The 22,140-nt window shown below is 24.9% G+C and overlaps 1 protein-coding gene across 2 annotated transcripts in view; it reads left to right on the top strand.

Annotated features, from left to right (window-relative positions):
• Positions 1–714: 714 nt before the first annotated feature.
• The window catches only part of LOC142230083 (uncharacterized), a 301,427-nt gene continuing 280,001 nt past the window's right edge, over positions 715–22,140 (top strand). For both annotated transcript variants that reach the window (XM_075300716.1, XM_075300710.1), the window contains exon 1: positions 715–853. The gene's annotated coding sequence lies outside the window, so the exon portion shown is untranslated. The remainder of the gene's footprint in view (positions 854–22,140) is intronic.

Below are 22,140 nucleotides of genomic sequence, written 5' to 3'. Positions count from 1 at the left end.
ATTTGAGTTGACATATTCGGCGGCAGCGTCGACTGGCACAAAATGGTCTGCGGCGCGATTTGGAGGTTTCATTCTCAGTTCGAGGGTATAATAATACAAATAATTTCGCCGACTTGGCAGCACTATGTTTATTTACAATAATTAACCACCATCCTTAATGATATTTGTGGTGCCTTAAAGTATGCTGTAGTTTTAGGTGTTTCGTCAAATATTAGTTTTATACAGTCAATGTAGTACAGTACCTAAAAATCTGAAAAAAATGCCACTCGCCATTAAATTTCAAATACAAACTAATTTATTTTTACGATCTATACTAAAATCTTACTCATGACTTAAGATAATTCCCCAGTAAATAAATATTGTGTTATATTGTAAAGTAAATATTTATATATGCTACCTAACTTCACCCCTTTCAAACAATCATTAATTAAAGCAGTTTTAGCCTCTTTCCGATGGCAACTCTGGCCACTCAAAGCAGAGAAATAGTTTGACACTCTGCTAAGCTTGAGTGATTAAAAAAAATTCAGTTTTAAAACGAGTTTCAAAGCGAACGGTTGTTTCGGAACGGATGGATTTGGTTTCTTTAGATTTATGTTATTTCGGATAAACGGATAAAAAAAACGTAAAGAAATGCAATTTTGTTAAAAAATATAAAAAAAACACATACGGAAAATATTACAAAAAATAATAACAACATAAATTAATTGCAAAAAATATAAATATTTTAGCAATTTTGAAAAAAGTGTTAAAGTGAAAACTAGAAAAATATATTTGAGAAATATTTAACTAAAAAGAAATTTTGCAGTGCAAAATCTAAACGAAAAAGAGTAAATAATATAGCTACAAGAAAAAGGTGATTTTTTTCTCAAAGAAAAAATTATAATAGAGCAAAAAAATTCCTATACAAGTTATTAGTTATGTTTGCACCTATAACCCAAGTTTGATGTTAGAATATGGTGCCGGTATTAGAGGTTTATGGCTTTCAGATCTCTACCTTAGCTAGCTGTCCACAATAATTAATGCAAATTAATTTGTTGTTGTTTGTGTGTATTTATGTGTTGTGCGGTGGTTCTTGTTTGACATGAAATATGAGTGATTCCATGCTGTCCGAACAAATTAGAACAGCTGATTAAACAGTTATTATTAAATGCATGTTGTTTATAAAGAAAAAGAACACAAGAGAAATATATACAAAACATTGTATATATGAGTGAGTGTATGTGTGTGTGATTTGTGTGTGGCTTAGCCAAAGGTGATGGGGATTGTTATGGGGGGTTATGCCATGACTCTAAAGATTGGTTTTATTGTTTAGATTGATATTCTCTCACCATTTATTAAGGGGTCAAAAGAGAGTAAAAGAACTTCACATAATGGAATCATATTACCGTTGTTATTGTTTTGTATTTCATTTCATATGTTCTCAATCTATCAGCTGCATGTTTGTGTGTCATCTTTATTATGACCTCTAAGTATCAGTGATGATTTGTGGTTTGTTGTTTTATTTTTGTTTAAGCTCTCATTTGGTTAGTTCTAGTTCTCTCTTTATTTTGTTGCATTTAACCGTTAATATTGCAATTGCATTGTGATTTAATATGACGCATATACATATTACTGATGAGTTTGTTTACATTATTTTGTTCTTGATCTCATTTCATGGAGTCACTCTCTAGATGACATCTTACGCTGGAATGGAAGATACTAAAGAAGAAAAAAAATTAATTAACACACATTGTGTCAACAGTTTTTTTTTTCTTTTTTTCTGTGACCTCGCTTAAAAAATAGTGCAAATCGAATTGTTTAAATAACAAAAAAAAAAACAATTTATGGGTTCCATTATAATATCAATTTGTCTTAATTTTATGCTGCATCAGTTTCAGTGGATGAATGTGAAATAATTATGTAGTGTATTATATACAATGTATGTATGTTATGCATTATGACATAATAGGGTAGTTCGAAACAAACGAAAATTTTATTACTTCTCAATAAATACAAATAAAACACAACAACAGAATCGAATATTATGAACGCTTTATCATGGATAGCATAAAACAACAGCCTTCTGCAGGAATTAATTCTCAATACACTCAAAAACAAAGTGAACTCACCAGGAAGGAAAATTTTGGTTAATTTTAGAAAAGTTTAACTAAGATATATTACGGATTTCACAAAAATAAGTACATATTTTTTGAGAAATTCAAGAAATTGTATTAGACACTAGCGTAACACGACCTAGATTTTTTCCCTATTGTTTTAAAGGGACGTCACTTTCTTCGATCAAATATCGACAAATACAGAAGTAGGTATTTCCCTGAAACTTTTAAGAAAATCTGAGACTTTCCTTCAATTTTAAAAGTGTGAGAAAAGGAGAAGGTCCCCTCCCAGTCCAAATATCCAAAAATTAGGTCCCCCATATTAACTGCATAACCCGCCCCCCACGTTCTCTGTAAATTTCAAGTACACTCAAAAAAAAAGTGAACTCTCTATTTCACTAAAGCCAATTTAACTTTATTTTAGTTCATGGAATTATTATGTTTGGAGAAAGTCTACTCTACTCTAATAATTTTTTGTGTACGCTAGTTGAATTAACTAAAAGCGAGAAAAAAATATACACAAATTAAATTTGTAAATTTTATTACAAATGCGTTCATCATGAACTTCGTATGTCACTAAAGACATTCTTGCAATTTTGAACTCAAATTTTTTCCTTCAAACTACAAAGTTTTCTTTAACAAGTGAAAAAACTTAATTATGTCTAATAAATTTTTTTGAATTTGTCGAAAAATATTTACTTATTTTTATGACATCGGCATGATGCCAGCGTTTGTTATACTGTTTAGTTAAAATTTTCTACAAATATTTAAAATTTTCTAAAATTAACCCAAATTTTTCTTCCTGGTGGGTTCACTGTTTTTTCAGTGTAAACTTGAAAAGTGTAGTTTTTTTTTTCAATTTTAGGAGTGGTTCCCCTCCCCAACCAAATATCGCAAAATGATGTAGCGTATCTTTATGTAGACTTCACCCCCTGAAAATTTCAAGCAAATCATATGCCCAATTTGCAAAAACACGGCATGGGGAGGCCCTTTTTATTTTTCCCCAGCACCCCATACAAAATTTCATAACATAGCGCAGGTATAAATTTCCAGTATATCGGAGGGGAGGCCCTTTTTATTTTTCCCCTGTACCCCATATAAATTTCATAATATAGCGCAGGTATAAATTGCCAGTATATCGGAGAATTTTAAGTTTAGCACTGTAAAAAAGTCGGGCAAAAGGGAGGTCCAACTCTCTGACCAAATGTCGAAAAATAAAGTAGCGGATCTTTGTCTAGTCGCCCCCTTCAACCTTCCTTAAAATTTTCAATGAAATCGAGACAAAGTCAAGGAAACTTTCTCAACACATAATAATTCCATGAATTAAAAGGGAGTTAATTAAAATTTTAATATGGCTTTGGCGCTATAAGAAATTCAAAACAGCCTCCATAATTTACTCATTTTAGAAAATTTTAATTACAATTTATGTACACCTTACCCATTAAAAAAAAAAATATGAACTATTTTATCTCTATTTCAAATGTAGTAAAATTATTAATTTTCGTTTTTTTTTTAATTTTTGTTCTCATTTTTAGTTTATGCCATCAAGAGAAAAATAATATAAATAAGGAAAACTTTCTCATATTTGCCAAAACTTAACTAGCATCAACTAATAAATCGTATACGCTGAAAAGCAATATGGTCACCTCAAACGTGTTTCAAGAGCAAAATGTTATTATTGGACGGGGAAAATGTTACATATTTCTCGCAACCATGTTATTTTCTCGGAAATTATGTAAGCACGTATGTGTTTGGCAAGAAAACAACATTTTTGCAACAAAATTTTGACAAAATTTTCTATAAAAATAATACTGTGACAAAATTTTCTGCAGATATAAAATTTTGACAAAAAAGAAATACAATTTTGACAAAATTTTCTATAGAAATAAAATTTTGACAAAATTTTCCATAGAAATAAACTTTTTAACAAAATTGTACATAGAAATACAATTTTGACAAAATTTCCTTTGGAAATAAAATTTTTAAAAACTTTCTATAGAAATAAACAAAATTTTCTATATAAATAAAATTTTGACAAAATTTTCTATAGAAATAAAATTTTGACAAAATTTTTTATAGAAATAAAATTTTGACAAAATTTCTATAGAAATAAAATGATGACAAACTTTTCTATGGAAATACAATTTTGACAAAATTTTCTATAAAAATTTTCCATAGAAATTTCCGTAGAAATAAAATAAAATTTTAACAAAATTTTCTATAGAAATAAAATTTTGACAAAATTTTCTATAGAAATAAAACTTTCACATTTTCTACAAAAATAAAGATTTGATAAAATTTTCTATAGAAAAAAAATTTTGAAAAAACTTTCTATAGAACAAGTGTTGACAAAATTTTCTATAGAAATAAAATTTTGATAAAATTATCTACAGAACTAAAGTTTTGATAAAATTTTCTATAGAAATAAAGTTTTGAAAAAACTTGCTATAGAAATAAAATTTTGATAAAATTTTCTATAGAAATAAAATTTTGACAAAATTTTCTATTGAAATAAAATGTTGACAAAAATTTTCTATGGAAATACAATTTTGACAAATTTTTCTATAAAAATTTTCCATAGAAATTTCCATAAAAATAAAATAAAATTTGACAAAATTTTTTATAGAAATAAAATTTTGACAAAATTTTCTATAGAAATAATTTTTTTTTCGGGAGGTTCAAGTGTAGTTCACTTTGGGTTGAGTGAATTACCCAAGTAGAGGATGCTGATGAGGAATGTGGTAATTCCGAAACAGCTGTACATCCAACCATCTTGCAGTCTATTGGGTTTTGCCCAAATAAATTTGACAAGCATACTTTTCCTCTGTTGGTTAAGCTACACTTGTAGTTTAGTCAATGCATGGCTTTAAGCTGAGATCAAAAAAACAACCATAACGAAATAAAATTTTGATAACATTTTCTACAGAAATAAAGTTTTGATAAAATTTTCTATAGAAATAAAATTTTGAAAAAACTTTCTATAGAAATAAAGTGTTGACAAAATTTTCTTTAGAAATAAAATTTTGATAAAATTTTATATAGAAATAAAATTTTGACAAAATTTTCTATAGAAATAAAATTTTTACAAAATTTTCTTTAGAAATAAAATTTTGATAAAATTTTCTACAGAAATAAAGTTTTGATAAAATTTTCTATAGAAATAAAATTTTAAAAAACTTTCTATAGAATGAAAATTTTGTCAAAAATTTTATAGAAATAAAACTTTCACAACATTTTCTACAAAAATAAAGATTTGATAAAATTTTCTATAGAAATAAAATTTTAAAAAAACTTTCTATAGAACAAGTGTTGACAAAATTTTCTACAGAAATAAAATTTTGACGAAATTTTCTTTAGAAATAAAATTTTTATAAAATTTTATGTAGAAATAAGACTTTGACAATATTTTCTATAGAAATAAAATTTTGACAAAATTTTCTATAGAAATCAAATTTTGATAAAATTTTCTACAAAAATAAAGTTTTGATAAAATTTTCTATGGAAATAAGGTTTTGAAAAAACTTTCTATAGAAATAAAGTGTTGACAAAATTTTCTATAGAAATAAAATGTTGACAAAATTTTCTTTAGAAATAAAATTTTGACAAAATTTCATATAGAAATAAAATTTTGGCAAAATTTTCTATACAAATATCATTTTTTTACTTGATTTTCGTTAGAAATAAAGTTTTAACAAAATTTTCTATAGAAATAAAATTTTTACAAATTTTTCTATAAAAATAAAATGTTGGTAAAATTTTTTATAGAAATTAAATTTTGACAAAATTTTCTATAGAAATAAAATTTTGACAAAATTTTCTATAGAAATAAAATTTTGACAAAATTTTCTATAGAAATAAAATTTTGACAAAATTTTCTATATAAATAAAATTTTTTACTTGATGTTCGTTAGAAATAAAGTTTTAACAAAATTTTCTATAGAAATAAAGTTTTAACAAAATTTTCTATAGAAATAAAATTTTGACAAAATTTTCTATATAAATAAAATTTTTTACTTGATTTTCGTTAGAAATCAACTTTTAACAAAATTTTCTATAGAAATAAAATGTTGACAAAATTTTCTATAGAAATGAAATTTTGATAAAATTTTCTATTGAAATAAAATTTTTTGTATAAAAATAGTAAGTTTTTGATCAGCTGTTATTTATAGGAATAAAGAATCAGCTGTTAGTAATAAGTATTATTGTTTATATTTAAGGATGCAGTTTATAAAATAAAATTGAATTGAATTATGCCATTATTTTAGTTTATAGTTTGGATTTTGAAAGCCGGCACATTTTACATTTTAACCTTTGAAGAAAATGAGACTCACAATAACAAATAATATACCCATATATAATATAGATATCGGTATACAAAGAGAAATTTTTATTTTAAATTTTTTTGGTCCAATGAAAAATTGTATTTGTTGCAAATAGAAACCATAAGGGAAAAATAATATCCAAACAATGCAAAAAAATAAATTATTCATACAAATATATCGTCTTGTTTTTTGCTGCCTAAGTTTGATGGCGTTCAAATAACTGCTGTCTGTAACTTAAGTGCGAAGTGTGAAATCAAAAAAAGATATAACAAGGCAAGAGGAAAACAAAACAAGCCATGGAATGGTATTAATTTTCCCACAGTGGGAGAATGAAAAAAATTAACAAAATTTTTTTAAAGAAATGAAATTAATTTTTTGTTGCTACAAAAGGGGAGTGATGAACAAAATTGGCTATGGCCTTTATGGGGAATGTAAGGATTTAATTAATTATATATATTTTTTTTTCAATGTAAGAGCATATCAGTCCCATCCAAGATACAATAAATTCATCAGATTTCCAATTGGGTTATTGTTTAATTTCTTTTATGTGAGATTCCAAATTGATAATTTTTCTTCGATTTCTTCTAGCTTAGTTTTTAAATCTCCCACTGTGCCTTTGGCAAACCTATTAAAAAGGCCTCAAATGTATCCAAGCGATGAGAAGTAGGGAACTCAAACTAATTTTCACGTTTCTGGTGTCATATGTACATACAAATATTATTTATTATACATCAAAAAAATATGTACAAGTCTGGCGGCATGTGATATTGTCATATTTTTTTCAATTTATCAAAGTTTGGTTTGTTTGCTGGCTTGTATTCTAAGAGAGAGAAAAAGAGAGAGAGAGCGATCGTTTCCTTATAGACATACTTTTAGCAAATTCTTTCATACAATATGGCGATTTTTTTGTTCAATAAATCAAGTTGTATAACATCTCAGATTTCAATAAATTTTTGTTATGGAACCCATCAAAAGGGTTGTCGCTAAAAAAATATTTTTAGTTTTTGGTTTTTATTTTCAATATGTCTCTAGAGTGGTGTATATATTCAAGTTTTATTTTCCTAATATTTTCATGCCTTTTTGCAAAGATTTGTATTCAAACGTAACGTTTTAAATATTCTCTTTTCTTTGCTGAACCAGAAACAAAATTATATGGATGAGACTGACATAAAAAAAAAACTACCCCAAACTGTGAAAACTTTAAAATAAACTCGAAATTCAATTCGATTTTATGAATTTCAAAGCCATTTAAGTAGCTGAGGCTTAGTAGCCTCAAAAGTTGTCAGGTAAGCAAAATACAAAAAAAAACTTCCGCTTTTTCTCTTCACTTGCTGTGTCATATAAGCATTTGTGAATTTTTATTTTTTTTCTTCCACTACTAAAAATCTTTTTTTTTTAATCCAATTTTTATTTTATTTTGGCATATTTCACGTTTTCCGCTTATGACGCTTTTTCCTCGTTTTTAATTTAGTTTTGGTGTTTTTACATAAGTCTGTGTTTGTTTGTTTGGTTTAGTGGGCCAGTTGGGAGTAAAGGTATTTTTTTTTATATCGTTTCGCAAATCGAAGAGTTTGTTGTCTTGCATGATGGCCATACAATACTTCAACACGCGATTGAGACATTTTCCTCTCAAAATCAAAGTAAAACTATGATGTAAGCAGTGATTAGTAATAAAATATATGTTTTTGTTAAAAAAAAAAATAACAAAAATTGCATGCAAGTGTTTGCAATTTATAGACGACATTCAATATAGACAAAATTAGGATAAATTATTTAATAATTAATTGAGAATAAGTTTAATTGAATAATTTGATCTTTTTAAATGGATATGATTTAAAACAAATAAAAAATAGCTAAATTCAAGTTATTTGATATTCTAAAAAAATATATTTTATATAAATTTTATTTCTATAAAAAATGTTGTCAACATTTAATGTTTATAGAAAATTTTATTTCCATCGAAAATTTTATTTCTATAAAAAATTTTCTGAAAATTCTATGTCTAAAGAAAATTTTTTGATAAATTTATTTTATATTCAAAAGAAAATTCAAGCAAAAAAAAAATTAAAAAAAAATGAAAAAATATTTTTGTATATAGAATTTAGTTATTAACAATAAAAACAAAAAATCAAAAAAAAAAAAAAAATATATGAAAAAAAACATGATTTACAAAAAAGGTCCGAAGGGACCTTTTCACACGGCCGTGAAGTTCAGAACTGTCACTCATCGGAGGGTTAAAATTCTATTTCTATAGAAAATTTTCTGACAATTTTATTTCTATGGAAAGTAAATAGGCTAGAAATCCAGCGAAACAAGGGCAAGTAGACGAAATGAATGACTGGTTAGCAAAAAGCTCTTGTATCATCTCCCCAGCCTATATGGCTTCAAAGGATACAAAAATCGAACATCAACTGTACGACTCATGTACTTTTATCAAAGTCAAAATCGAAAAGTGAGGGCTGACTTTTTGAAATTGCTGTAGAAATAAAATTTTCAGAAAATTGTTTATATAAGTAAAAATTTGACAAAATTTTCTACAGAAATAAAATTTTGAAAAATTTTTTTATAGAAATAAAATTTTGACAAAATTTTTTCTATAGATATAAAAATTTTGACAAAATTTTCTATAGAAATAAAAATTTTGAGAAAATTTTCTATAAAAATAAAATTTTGAAAAAATTTTATATAGAAATAAAAGGTTTAAAAAATTTAGAAAAAAATCTGAAAATTTTCTATGGAACTAAATTTTTAGCAACTTTTCTATAGAAATAAAATTTTCAGAATATGTTCTATAGAAATAACATTTTCAGAAATAACATACTCCAGAAAATTTACTCCATAAGGAAATTTTTCAGAATATTTCCTATAGAAATTAAATATTCAGAAAAAAATTTTTTATAGAAATAGAATTCCAGAAAATAAAAAAAGTGTAAAGAAACAAAATTTTGAGAAAATTTTCTATAGAAATAAGATTGTGTTAAAATTTTCTACATAAATAAAATTTTTGCAGAAAAATCTTTAGAAATAAACTTTTCAGAAAATTTTCTATAGAAATAAAATTTTCAGAAAATTTTCTATAGAAATAAAGTTTTCAGAAAACTTTCAATAGAAATCAAAATTTTCAGAAAATTTTCTATAGCAATAAAATTTTCAGAAAATTCTCTATAGAAATAAAAGTTTGTTAAAATTTTATTTCTATAAAAAAAATTTTGTCTGACTTTTATTTCTATAAAAAATTTTCTGAAAATTCTATTTCTATAGAAAATTTTCTGAAAATTTTATTTCTGTAGAAAATTTTCTGAAAATTTTACTTCCATAGAAAATTTTTTGAAAATTCTATTTCTATAGAAAATTTTCTGTAAACTTTATTTCTTTCTATTGAATAAATTTTTGAAAATTTAGCAATAAGATTTTGGTAAAATTTTCTACAGAAATAAAATTTTTGCAGAAAAATCTATAGAAATATAGAACTAAAATTTTCTATAGAAATAAAATTTTCAGAAAATTTTCTATAGAAATAAAGTTTTCAGAAAACTTTCAATAGAAAACAAAATTTTGACGATATTTTCTATAAAAATTAAATTTTCAGAATATTTAATTTCCATAAAATTTTTTTTTCAAAATTGTATTTCTGTTGAAAATTTTCTGAAAATTTTATTTCTATAGAAAATTTTGTCAAAATTTTATTTCTATAGAAAATATAGTCAAAATTTTATTTTTGTAGAAAACATCGTCAAAATTTTGTTTTCTATTGAAAATTTCTAAAAAATTTTCTGAAAATTCTATTTCTATAGAAAATTTTCTGAAATTTTTATTTCTTTCTATTGAATAAATTGCTGAAGATTTAGAAATAAGATTTTAGTAAGATTTTCTACAGAAATAACATTTTTGCAGAAAAATCTATAGAAATATACTTTTCAGAAAACTTTCAATAGAAATAAAATTTTCTATAGAAATAAAATTTTTCTATAGAAATAAAATTTTCGGAAAATTTTCTACAGAAAAAAAGTTTTCAGAAAACTTTCAATAGAAAACAAAATTTTGACAATATTTTCTATAGAAATTAAATTTTCAGAATATTTAATTTCCACAGAAATTTTTTTTCAAAATTTTATTTCTATTGAAAATTTTATTTCTATAGAAAATTTTGTCAAAATTTTATTTTTATTGAAAATTTTATTTCTATAGAAAAATTATTCAAAATTTAATTTCTATAGAAAATATTGTCAAAATTTTATTTCTATTGAAAATATATCGTCAAAATTTTGTTTTCTATAGAAAATTTTCTGAAAATTTTATTTCTATAGAAAATTTTCTGAAAATTTTATTTCTATAGAAAGTTTTCTGAAAATTTTATATCTATAGAAAATTTTCTGAAAATTTTATTTCTGTAGAAAGTTTTCTGAAAAGTCTGTTTCTATAGATTTTTCTGCAAAAATTTTATTTATGCAGAAAATTTTACCAAAATCTTATTTCTATAGAAAATTTTTTCAAAATTTTATTTCTTTACATTTTTTATTTTCTGAAATACTATTTCTATAGAAAATTTTCTGAATATTTAATTTCTATATAAAATTTTCTGAAAACTTTCCTTATGGAGTAAGTTTTCTGAAAATTTTTCTGAAATGTTCTATAGAACATTTTCTGAAAATTTTTTTCTATAGAAAAGTTGCTGAAAATTTAGTTCCACAGAAAATTTTCTGAAATTTTTCTAAATTTTGTAAATCTTTTATTTCTATAAAAAATTTCTCAAAATTTTATTTTTATAGAAAATTTACTGAAAATTTTATTATTATAGAAAATTTTTGAAAAATTTTATTTCTATAGAAAATTTTCTGAAATTTTTATTTCTATCGAAAATTTTATGAAAAATTTGTCTATAGAAAATTTTATGAAAATTTTGTCTATAGAAAATTTTATGAAAATTTTATTTCTATTGAACATAACAAAAAGTCAGCTCCGACTTTTCGATTTTGTCTTTGATAAAAGTACATGAGTCGTACAGTTGATGTTCGATTTTTGTATCCCTTGAAGCCATATAGGCTGGTGAGATGATACAAGAGGTTTTTGCTAACCAGTCATTCATTTCATCTACTTGCCCTCGTTTCGCTGGATTTCTAGCCCATTTTCTTGAGCCATATCTCAGTGAGACATCAATCTGAAATCCACTTGAATCTATTATACATTCTCTTTTGATGTCAAAAGACCATGAATTAAGTAAAGTTCCATACCATTGAGGTGATTAAATTATGTTTTCGATATTTCCAACAATCAGTTGCTTAATAGCCAGCAATGTCCAATTGTCCACTATAGCCATTGAAATGGGATGGTTTTTCAAATCATAATTGCAAATTGTTTTTTTATTGACGTTTATATTTTATATTTGAATTCATTGATTTCATCATTTAATAATCAAATACCACATTCTTGAAGTTATTTACATTTTCTATGCAAATCTTTTTCGCAAGACTGTTTAAGATGAAGAAAAAAAATATAAAATACAGATCTTTACAAGGCTATCAAGTTCTTTGGCTTAAATGTAACTGCAGACCAGACATTCGCCAAAGTATGTGCGTTGTCAAAAGATTTTTTTTCTTTTTTGTAATAATAAAAAAAAATTATATCTTCGAACAGAATGGATTTCTTAACAATAAACTTCACACAAAGGAGGCTAAAGCCATCAGGCTAACGGACAGGTTTTTGACCAAAGTGTTAAAGAATGCTTGGTGCAGTATTCCGTTGCAGGCATTGTAATTAATTTTTTTATATACAAAAAATGTTAATTCAACAAATTATGAACAATTTCGTAAGCCTACGCGCCATTTAATAAAAACATAAAAATTTGTTCTTACAAAAACTCTAATGAGTTTTATGTGATGTGGTGACATATATTCCGAATTGAATTTAATATAGGCCTATTGAGGTTTGTTTCATGCCTGTAATGTGCTTACAAATATTCGAATTATCAGAAAAGAACAATATTTACCTTTAAAGCATAAAAACTTCTGATGACACAAATACTACTTTCTCATCAAACTAATCGATTATTATGATTGCCATTGGCGGAGCTAGTGGGGGGGGGGGAGATTTTTGGCCAATTTTAGAAAATGTGGGTTAATTAAAGAATATTAAAAAAATTATTAGAGATAATTATTATTTTCACATGCTGAAGAAATTTTCGTAGTTTTAAGGGAAAAAATGGAATTCAAAATTGGAAAAATGACTTTCAAGCCACACGAAGTTCAAGATAAGCGAATTTTTGGTAAACTTTAAAAATTTTAAGAAATTAAATTTTACAAAATTTTCAGAAAATTTTTTGCAATTAAAATTTTCAGAAAATTTTCTATAGAAATAAAAGTTTGAGAAAATTTTCTATAGAAATTAAATGTTTAGAAATTTATAGAAATAAAATGGTTATAAAATTTTCTATGGAAATAAAATTTTATATAGAAGTAAAATTTTTAGATAATTTTATATCGAAATAAAATTTTGAGAAAAAAATTCTATAGAAATAAACTTTTCATAAAATTTTCCATAGAGATCAAATTTTCAAAAAATTTTCTATAGAAATAAAATGTTCAGAAAATTTTCTATAGAAATAAAATTTTCAGAAAATTTTTAATAGAAATAAAGTTTTGAGCAAAATTTCTATAGAAATAAAATTTTCAAAAAATTTTCCATAGAGATAAAAATTTCAGAAAATTTTCTATAAAAATAATCTTTTGACGATATTTTTCTACAGAAATAAAATTTTCAGAAAAATTTCTATAGAAATACAATTTTCAGAAAATTTTCTATAGAAATAAAATTTTCAGAAAAATTTCTATAGAAATAAATTTTTGAGAAAAATTTCTATGGAAATAAAATTTTCAAAAATTTTCCATAGAGATAAAATTTTCTATAAAAACAATCTCTTGACGATATTTTTCTACAGAAATAAAATTTTCAGAAAATTGTCTATAGAAATAAAATTTTCAGAAAATTGTCTATAGAAATAAAATTTTCAGAAAATTGTCTATAGAAATAAAATTTTCAGAAAATTTTCTATAGAAATAAAATTTTCAGAAAATTTTCTACAGAAATAAAATTTTCAGAAAATTGTCTATAGAAATAAAATTTTCAGAAAATTTTCTATAGAAATAAAATTTTCAGAAAAATTTCTATAGAAATAAAATTTTGAGAAAATTTTCTATAGAAATAAAATTTTCAGAAAATTTTCTATAGAAATAAAATTTTCAGAAAATTTTCTATAGAAATAAAATTTTCAGAAAATTTTCTATAAAAATAAAATTTTCAGAAAATTTTCTATAGAAATAAAATTTTCAGAAAATTTTCTATAGAAATAAAATTTTCAGAAAATATTTTATAGAAATAAAATTTTGAGAAAATTTTCTATAGAAATAAAATTTTCAGAAATTTCTCTATATAGGAAAATTTTTTTAAACAATTTTCTATAAAAAAAATTGCAGAAATTTTTCTATAGAAATGAAATTTTCAGAAACTTCTCATTAGAAATAAAATTTTCAGAAATTTCTCTATAAAAATAAATTTTTGAGAAAATTTTCTATAGAAATAAAATTTTGAGAAAATTTTCTATAAAAATAAAATTTTGAGAAAATTTTCTAGAAAAATAAAATTTTCAGAAAATTTTCTACAGAAATAAAATTTTTGCATATTTTGTTCCTTTTTTAACTAAAGTACGCAAAAACTTAATAAAGTCAAGGAAATGCCTGATGTCCTTGAGCTACATAAATAGAAATTTTGACGATTGTCGTTAGATAATATCTGGATATTATTTCGACCTACAAACTTCGATTTTGAGCTTGACCCCCAAAAATCAAAAATAATCTACCAAACTTTGGAAAAAAATTTACAAAAAAAAAAAAAAAATACCAAACCAATAAAAACTTTATTTCAGAAAATTTTTTATAGAAATAAAATTTTGAGAAAATTTTCTATAGAAATAAAATTTTCAGAAATTTCTCTTTAGAAATAAAATTTTGAGAAAATTTTCTATACAAATAAAATTTTGAGAACATTTTCTAGAGAAATAAAATTTTCAGAAACTTTTCTACAGAAATATAATTTTTGCATATTTGGTTCCTTTTTTAGTCCATTTAACTAAAGTACGCAAGAAATTAATAAAGTCAAGGAAATGCCTGATGTCCTTGAGCTACATAAATAGAAATTTTGACGATTCTCGTTAGATAATATCTGGATCTTATTTCGACTTACAAACTTCGATTTTAAGCTTGACCCCCAAAAATCAAAAATAATCTACCAAAATTTGGAGAAAAATTTACCAAAATAAAACCAAACCAATAAAAACCTATTTTGCAAAATTTGCAAACATCATAAAAACTGGTAATGATAGGCTACTTAGTACAACAAACTGTCTCGAATGTGCATCACAGATGATGAATGCAATTTGAAAATTTTATTTCTACAGCCAATTTTGTCAAAATTTTATTTCTACATCCAATTTTGTCAAAATTTGATTTCTAAAGAAAATTTTGTGAAAATTATATTTCTATAGAAAATTTTGTCAAAATTTTATTTCTACATCCAATATTGTCCATATTTGAATTCTAAAGAAAATTTTGTCAAAATTATATTTCTAAAGAAAATTTTGTCAAAATTATATTTCTAAAGAAAATTTTGTCAAAATTTTATTTCTATAGAAAAATTTGTCAAATTTTTATTTCTATAGAAAATTTTGTCAAATTTTTATTTCTATAGAAAATTTTGTAAATATTTTACTTCTATAGACAATTTAGATAAAATTTTATTTCTATACAAAATTTGGTTAAAATTTTATTTCTATAAAAAATTATGTTAAAATTGTATTTTTATAGAAAATTTTGTTAAAATTGTATTTTTATAGAAAATTTTGTCAAAATTTTATTTCTAACGAAAATTTTATCAAAATTTTATTTCTATACAAAATGTTCTTAATATTTTATTTCTATAGAAAAATTTGTTAGAATTTTATTTATACAGAAAATTTTCCGAAATTTTATTTCTACAGAAAAGTTGGTCAATATTTTATTTCTATAGAAAATTTATTAAAATTTTATATCTATAGAAAATTTTCTGAAAATTTTCTTTCTATAGAAAATTTTGTCAAAATTTTATTTCTAACGAAAATTTTATCAAAATTTTATTTCCATAGAAAATATTGTCAAAATTTTATTTATATAAAAAATTTTGTCTAATTATACAATTATTTTTCGAGCTTTATGGACAGATATAGATTAAGGAACATATATCTGTCCATAAAGCTCGAAAAATAATTGTATAATTAGATATAATGCATTTGGAAGTCAATTGCCTGTTTCGGTATCAGGCTAACATATAATATAAAAAAAATTGTTAAAATTTTATTTCTATAGAAAGAAAATTTCGTTAAAATTTTATTTCTATAGAAAAATTTGTCAAAATTTTATTTCTATAGAAAATGTTGTAAAAATTTTATTTTATAGCAAATGTTGTCAAAATGTTGTTGCTCTAGGAAAAATTTTATCAAAATATTATTTCTATAGAAAATCTATGAAGTACCTCTTAGTCGGAGAGTACTATTTTACAAAATCTGCCAAAACATCAAGAATTCTACCAATCTATAAAACAGTAAAAATCTTACAATTTTGGTATAATTCTACTATCTGCGGCTAACCGTGATCAAAGTTCCCAAAAGGAAATTGAGGTCATTTTCATTTGAAACATTGGGGTTTATTTTCATAAGGCAAATAAGCCCCAAAATTATAAAGTTACTTCGAAAAAAAAAATTGGTGTATTTCTATAGAAAATTTTAGGAAATATTTTTTCTATTGAAAATTTGCTTAAAATTTTAGTTCTATAAAAAATTTTATTAAAAATTGTTTTTCTATAGAAAATTCATCATAATTGAATTTCTATAGAAAATTTTGTCAAAATCGTATTTCTATAGAAAATTTTGTCAAAATTTTATTTCTAACGAAAATTTTATCAAAATTTTTTTTCCAACGAAAACTTTATCAAAATGTTATTTGTATAGAAAATTTTCTCAAAATTGTATTTTTATAGAAAATTTTGTTAAAATTGTATTTTTATAGAAAATTTTGTCAAAATTTTATTTCTAACGAAAATTTTATCAAAATTTTATTTCTACAGAAAACTTTGTCAAAATGTTATTTCTATAGAAAATATTGTCAAAATTTTATTTGTATAGCAAATTTTGTCAAAATTTTATTTCTATAGAAAATTTTGTCAAAATTTTATTTCGATAGAAAATTTTGTCAAAATTTTATTTCTAACGAAAATTTTATCAAAATTTTATTTCTGTAGAAAATTTTGTCAAAATTTTATTTCTTACGAAAATTTTATCAAAATTTTATTTCTATAGAAAATATTGTCGAAATTTTATTTCTATAGAAAATTTTATTAAAATTTTATTTCTAACAAAAATTTGCAAAAATTTTAGTTCTATAGGAAATTTTGTCAAAATTGTTATTCCATAAAAAATTGTGTAAAAATTTTATTTCTATAGAAAATTTTGTAAAAATTTTATTTCTATAGTAAATTTTGCCAAAATTGTATTTGTATAAAAATTTTATTTCTATAGATAATTTTGTCAAAATTTTATTTCTATAGGAAAAATTGTATTTCTGTAGAAAATTTTGACCAAATTTTATTTCTATAGAAAATTTATGAAGTATATCTTAGTCGGAGGGTACTATTTTGCAAAATTTGCCAAAATAAAGAATGCTACCAATCTATAAAACAGTAAAAATCTTCTAATTTTGGTATAATTCTGCAAACTGCGGCTAACCATGAACATAATTTCCCAAAATTAAATTGAGTTCATTTTCACTTGAAATATTGGGGTTTATTTTCATAAGGCAAATAAGCCCCAAAATTATAAAGTTACTTCCCAAAAAAATTGGTGTTGTTGTGTTACAATTTTATGGGGTCCAACTTCATTTAGGTTTTTGGTTCTAATTTCCAAATGATTTCATTTGGAAGGAAATTATTTTTTTACGTGTGAGTTCTAAGAAAATATATTTTGGCAAACTTTTTGGTCTGAATAAAAGAAATACTTAATTTTATTGGGACAGTTGTTTTTCATACGCAAATGAATTTTAATTGTAGCACAATTTCTATTTGCAGAAAGTTTATATAACCAGAAAGTATATAACCAACCATATGGCACGTTTTAGTGTCTTTTTTTGTTTACTTGAAAAAAATAAATAGAGTTCAAATCAATATTTTAGAAAACATACGCAGCCAAGAAGTCAAGAAACTTTTTTCCATCTCATTGGTTTAATTGCGACTTAGTTTTGTGAAAATGTATAGAATTGTTCGTGTCCTAAGTAAATTTAATTTAGGTTAGTTTGTTTTTAAGAGACAATATTTTGATTGACTTTTCTTAAAAATATTATTTTCTTTAAAATATTTATTAACACACTGTGAATACATACGTGTTTTAAACTGAAATTCAAATGATTTATTATGGACAAATATTAGCTAGGAAAGAATGGTATATTTCCCTTTAGGTTTATTTATACAAATGTTTATGATATTTTAATTCTAAAAAAAATGTTTAATAGATAAAATTAATTTGAAGCCCATAAAATATTACTAGAACAAGCATTTGTCGGGTTAATATATTTATATACATATAAATCTCGTTATTCGAAATCACGATCTCCATCATAATTACGCTCATGAAACAAATTAGATGTAATTATTGTGAATGGACACAATTCTGTAATTAAAACTTTGAAATATTTTAGCATAACATGCAAGAATTCAATATACGGAATTATTTAAATATTGTCGGTTGTACATTATGATAGTTTGCAAGTTGCTAAAAATGTGCCAAGAGATTATACACCCAAAAAAAATTTACATGGATCCGAAAGTTCGGAAAAGGCGAATCTTATATACCCTTCACATCGAATTATTACGGTACCAATTGCCGATGTCAAAGTTTGTTGCAATGCATATCAGCCACTCTATAAACATTTAGTTTATCCCATTCTGTATTAATACCTTCTCTTCTATTAAATTAGAATAAGAATTAAGACGTTTTTATAGGCATTTTTTCCTTAGGTCCCCCTAGTTTTTCCTTTAGGTTTAATTTTTTTTTACTTTGACATTTTATTTTGTTGTCTGTTAATAAAAATTCACAAGCTGTGCAATTCATTCAAAATTTCGAAAAAAAAACGAACTTTATTGTCCAGTATTGGGTGCAAGTGTTTTTTCGAGTTGGTCTTTGATATTGTCTAGAGAGAAAAAAACAACGACCAACTGAAGCAACTCGTTAGTGGTGGTGGTATGGTCGGTCTGTTGCTTTAGGTAGCCTGCTAAATGACCATAGGTTTTGTCCATTTAACTTGGTTAACTTTGGCATTCAAAATATTAACCATAGATATTGTTACGGGCAAGTATGTAGATTTTCTTCACATTTCAAATGGGCTCATATGTAAAATGTTTTACTTGAAATAAATAACAAATACAGATATTGCTTAGCAATGGAAACTGGATGTAAATAAAACCAATGGCACTGTTTTGGTTTTTTTTAATTGTTCGTATATGCAAATCGATGTTTGGATTACATGGATAATTTCATAATATTTATAGATACACTTGGATTCAATTTATTTAATTTTAAATTAATTCAATATAAATTAAAAAATAATTTAAAATAAATTTATTTTATATGAATTTATAATTATTGTACTTAATTTCAATTTGATTTAATTGTAAAGAGGAGAGAAGTTCACCACTGTGGTATCACAATGGACTGAATAGTCTAAGTGAGCCTGATACATCGGGCTGTCACATAACCTAACCTAACCTAATTGTAAAAAAGAAATTTGGTTGGATTTAGAAATTTTTACATTCCTTTAAGGATTTTGTTATTGATTTGGAGTCACATATGCGGCTTCTTTAAATGAAATATTTTAGGGACCTATATAGCCTTAAATTTAAGTTCTGAGAAACGAGTACTATTTAATTTAATGGAATTTGAGCTCTTTTTAAGCCTGATTCCTGGGTTTGCCTTTGCTGGACGTAGGGATGCCAGATGATGGTTGCCGAAATCCTGGACTTTGTGCCATACATTCCGCGATTTGTCGGGACAAATAAAAACAGTCACATTTGAGTTTCAATTACAAATAAAATTGTATTTATTAAGTAAAACAAAAACATAACAGACCCATTTTTTATATCTAATATAAATATCATACACAAAAAATCCACTTAAAATATAAAATTATTTTTGTCTATCTCATTTTTTTCCAAGTAACTTAGTTACTCCGTCTGTTATAAATGCTTCTAAAAATCAATTAGCCGCCCACCATAGGATGCGGGTATATTAACTTTGTCATTCCGTTTGTAACACATCGAAATATTGCTCTAAGACCCCATGGTTAGGTTAGGTTAGGTGGCAGCCCGATATATTAGGCTCACTTAGACTATTCAGTCTATTGTGATACCACAGAGGTGAACTTCTCTCTAATCACTGAGTGCTGCCTGATTCCATGTTAAACTCAATGACAAGGGACCTCCCTTTTATAGCCGAGTCCGAACGGCGTTCCACATTGCAGTGAAACCACTTAGAGAAGCTTTGAAACCCTCAGAAATGTCACCAGCATTACTGAGGTGGGCTAATCCACCGTTGAAAAATTTTTGGTGTTCGGTCGAAGCAGGAATCGAACCCACGACCTTGTGTATGCAAGGCGGGCATGCTAACATCATGCATCATGATGGCTCCCGCATTATCCTAGAGCTGTTTCTACTGATTCATGCTAACTTCCTATTTCCTCATCTCCCATCAGTTGAATTGCTTTTCATAGTATTCATTCGGTGTGGGTCCCAACTTGGAGCCGTTATCGGTGTCCGATGGTGTTGTTGTCCTTTGAAGTCAGCCCGAGGGTCACTATGCAAGCAGTGAGGTCCTCGCTGGGGTTCATACAAAACCTCACAATTTCAATTTAAATTTTGTTTATTTCATACCAACACAACAAGAATAAATTCTTAAAGCTAGTATCGGATCAATCTGTGTTAAAAATTTGATAGGTTACAAAATATTACAATTATTATTAATAGTAACAGTTTTAGTTTAGGAAAAAATTTAATAAAACATAAAAATGTAATACATTTAAAAAAGAAAAATTCCGGGTACATGTATTCAGAGCCAGGTCGGACACTAATTTGGATTTCGTATCAGCAAAATCTACATTGCCAACGTAATGGTTACGTGGCACAGAACATTCTCCAAGCCCTGCCAGGGGTTTAGTGGTGCGGGGACAGTTGTGACTTTATCTTGAAAGCCATTCAACTAAGATGTCACTGCCAGGTACTCAGTTAACAGAATATCGCAACTGTCGTTTGTTCTATTACGATCCATAGTTCAATTCTTAGTGCATATTCGTAATTCCGTGTCAATGTCATTCCTATATTCTACGTGTTTGATTAGGGAGTCAACCACTCTCCCTAATTCTCCTTACTGCATCTATCTATAGGGCACCCTACACCCAGAAAAAAGTGACCCCTTCTTTAAGTTAAAATGAACTCATTGTGAAGAAAGTTGAACTTCGTATAGCGCCAAAGACATTTTTATTTGTTTGAACGATGTGATTTTCGTAGAAATTAGGAATAATGCATTCCACATATTTGTTAACATTTTCCTATATTTATATACCACTATACTACAGAATGAAAAAATTTAACTAATTTGAATTCATATATGGAATGATTTTATTGAAATTTTTTCATTCATTTGGACAAATCTTACACATTTGTGGTAAAACTTTTACTTCATCATTAGAACTGCTTACCTTCGTTTTTAAATACAATTTTATTTATTTATATTTTTATCTTCAATAAAAGACATGTTTTATTAATATATTGAATATATTTATTAAGAATCAACAGCATCGAATCTCCTTGAAATATTAGTTTATTATTCCGCGGTTTCCAATTTCCATGTGATATTATCAACTGTAAAACGCACTTTTTCTTCTTCTTGTACTTTTCACTTTTAATAAGTTGCTGCCTAACGATTTTGTCCTCCTTTTACAATTTCAATACCTACAAATATAAAAAAAATCATAAACCATTTTTGTTACAAAAGGTTAGCGTCACTGAATATTACCTGATAATTGAAGATTCCAAAATGAAGACAAATTAAAGGGTTGTTATTCTGCTGGTGTTTTCTTTCTTTATACACTATCACGAACATTGATAGATTTATTTTCAAAAAATGAAAATTTTTCTCACTAATTTAAAATAATAAATATTTTATATATTTTATTTGTTATTTATTATATTATTTTACAATATTATTTTTTAACAATCTTTCCGTATACCACAACAACGCGATTCCAACTAAAAAAACAACCCACGCGCAAACACATCGATTGCGATGACAGGTATCGATTACAGGTAGACAATAGAAATATAGGAAAATTTCCTATATTCTAACAAGTGTGTTTCCTTAAGTTTTGATTGGATTGCATAGTTTTGATTGGAATGAACTAAAATATTTTTCTATGCCAAGTGTTGTTCGTATGTGTGAAAAACTTTCTATTATAAAGGAAGTCGCAATTATCATTTTATAAGAAATTTTACTAATTTTGAGGAAACTTGGTTTTAGTTCGGTTTTTGTTTATTTTTACGAATGCTTTGTTATCGGTGAATAAAATTTTCTTGTTCAGTAGTAAATTCTTATACCCAGCGAA

The sequence above is a fragment of the Haematobia irritans genome, chromosome 3 (genome assembly GCF_050003625.1).
Source record: "Haematobia irritans isolate KBUSLIRL chromosome 3, ASM5000362v1, whole genome shotgun sequence".
NCBI lineage: Eukaryota > Metazoa > Arthropoda > Insecta > Diptera > Muscidae > Haematobia > Haematobia irritans.
Note: the sequence above shows the minus strand (reverse complement) of the source record. Positions and strands in the feature narration are given on the sequence as shown.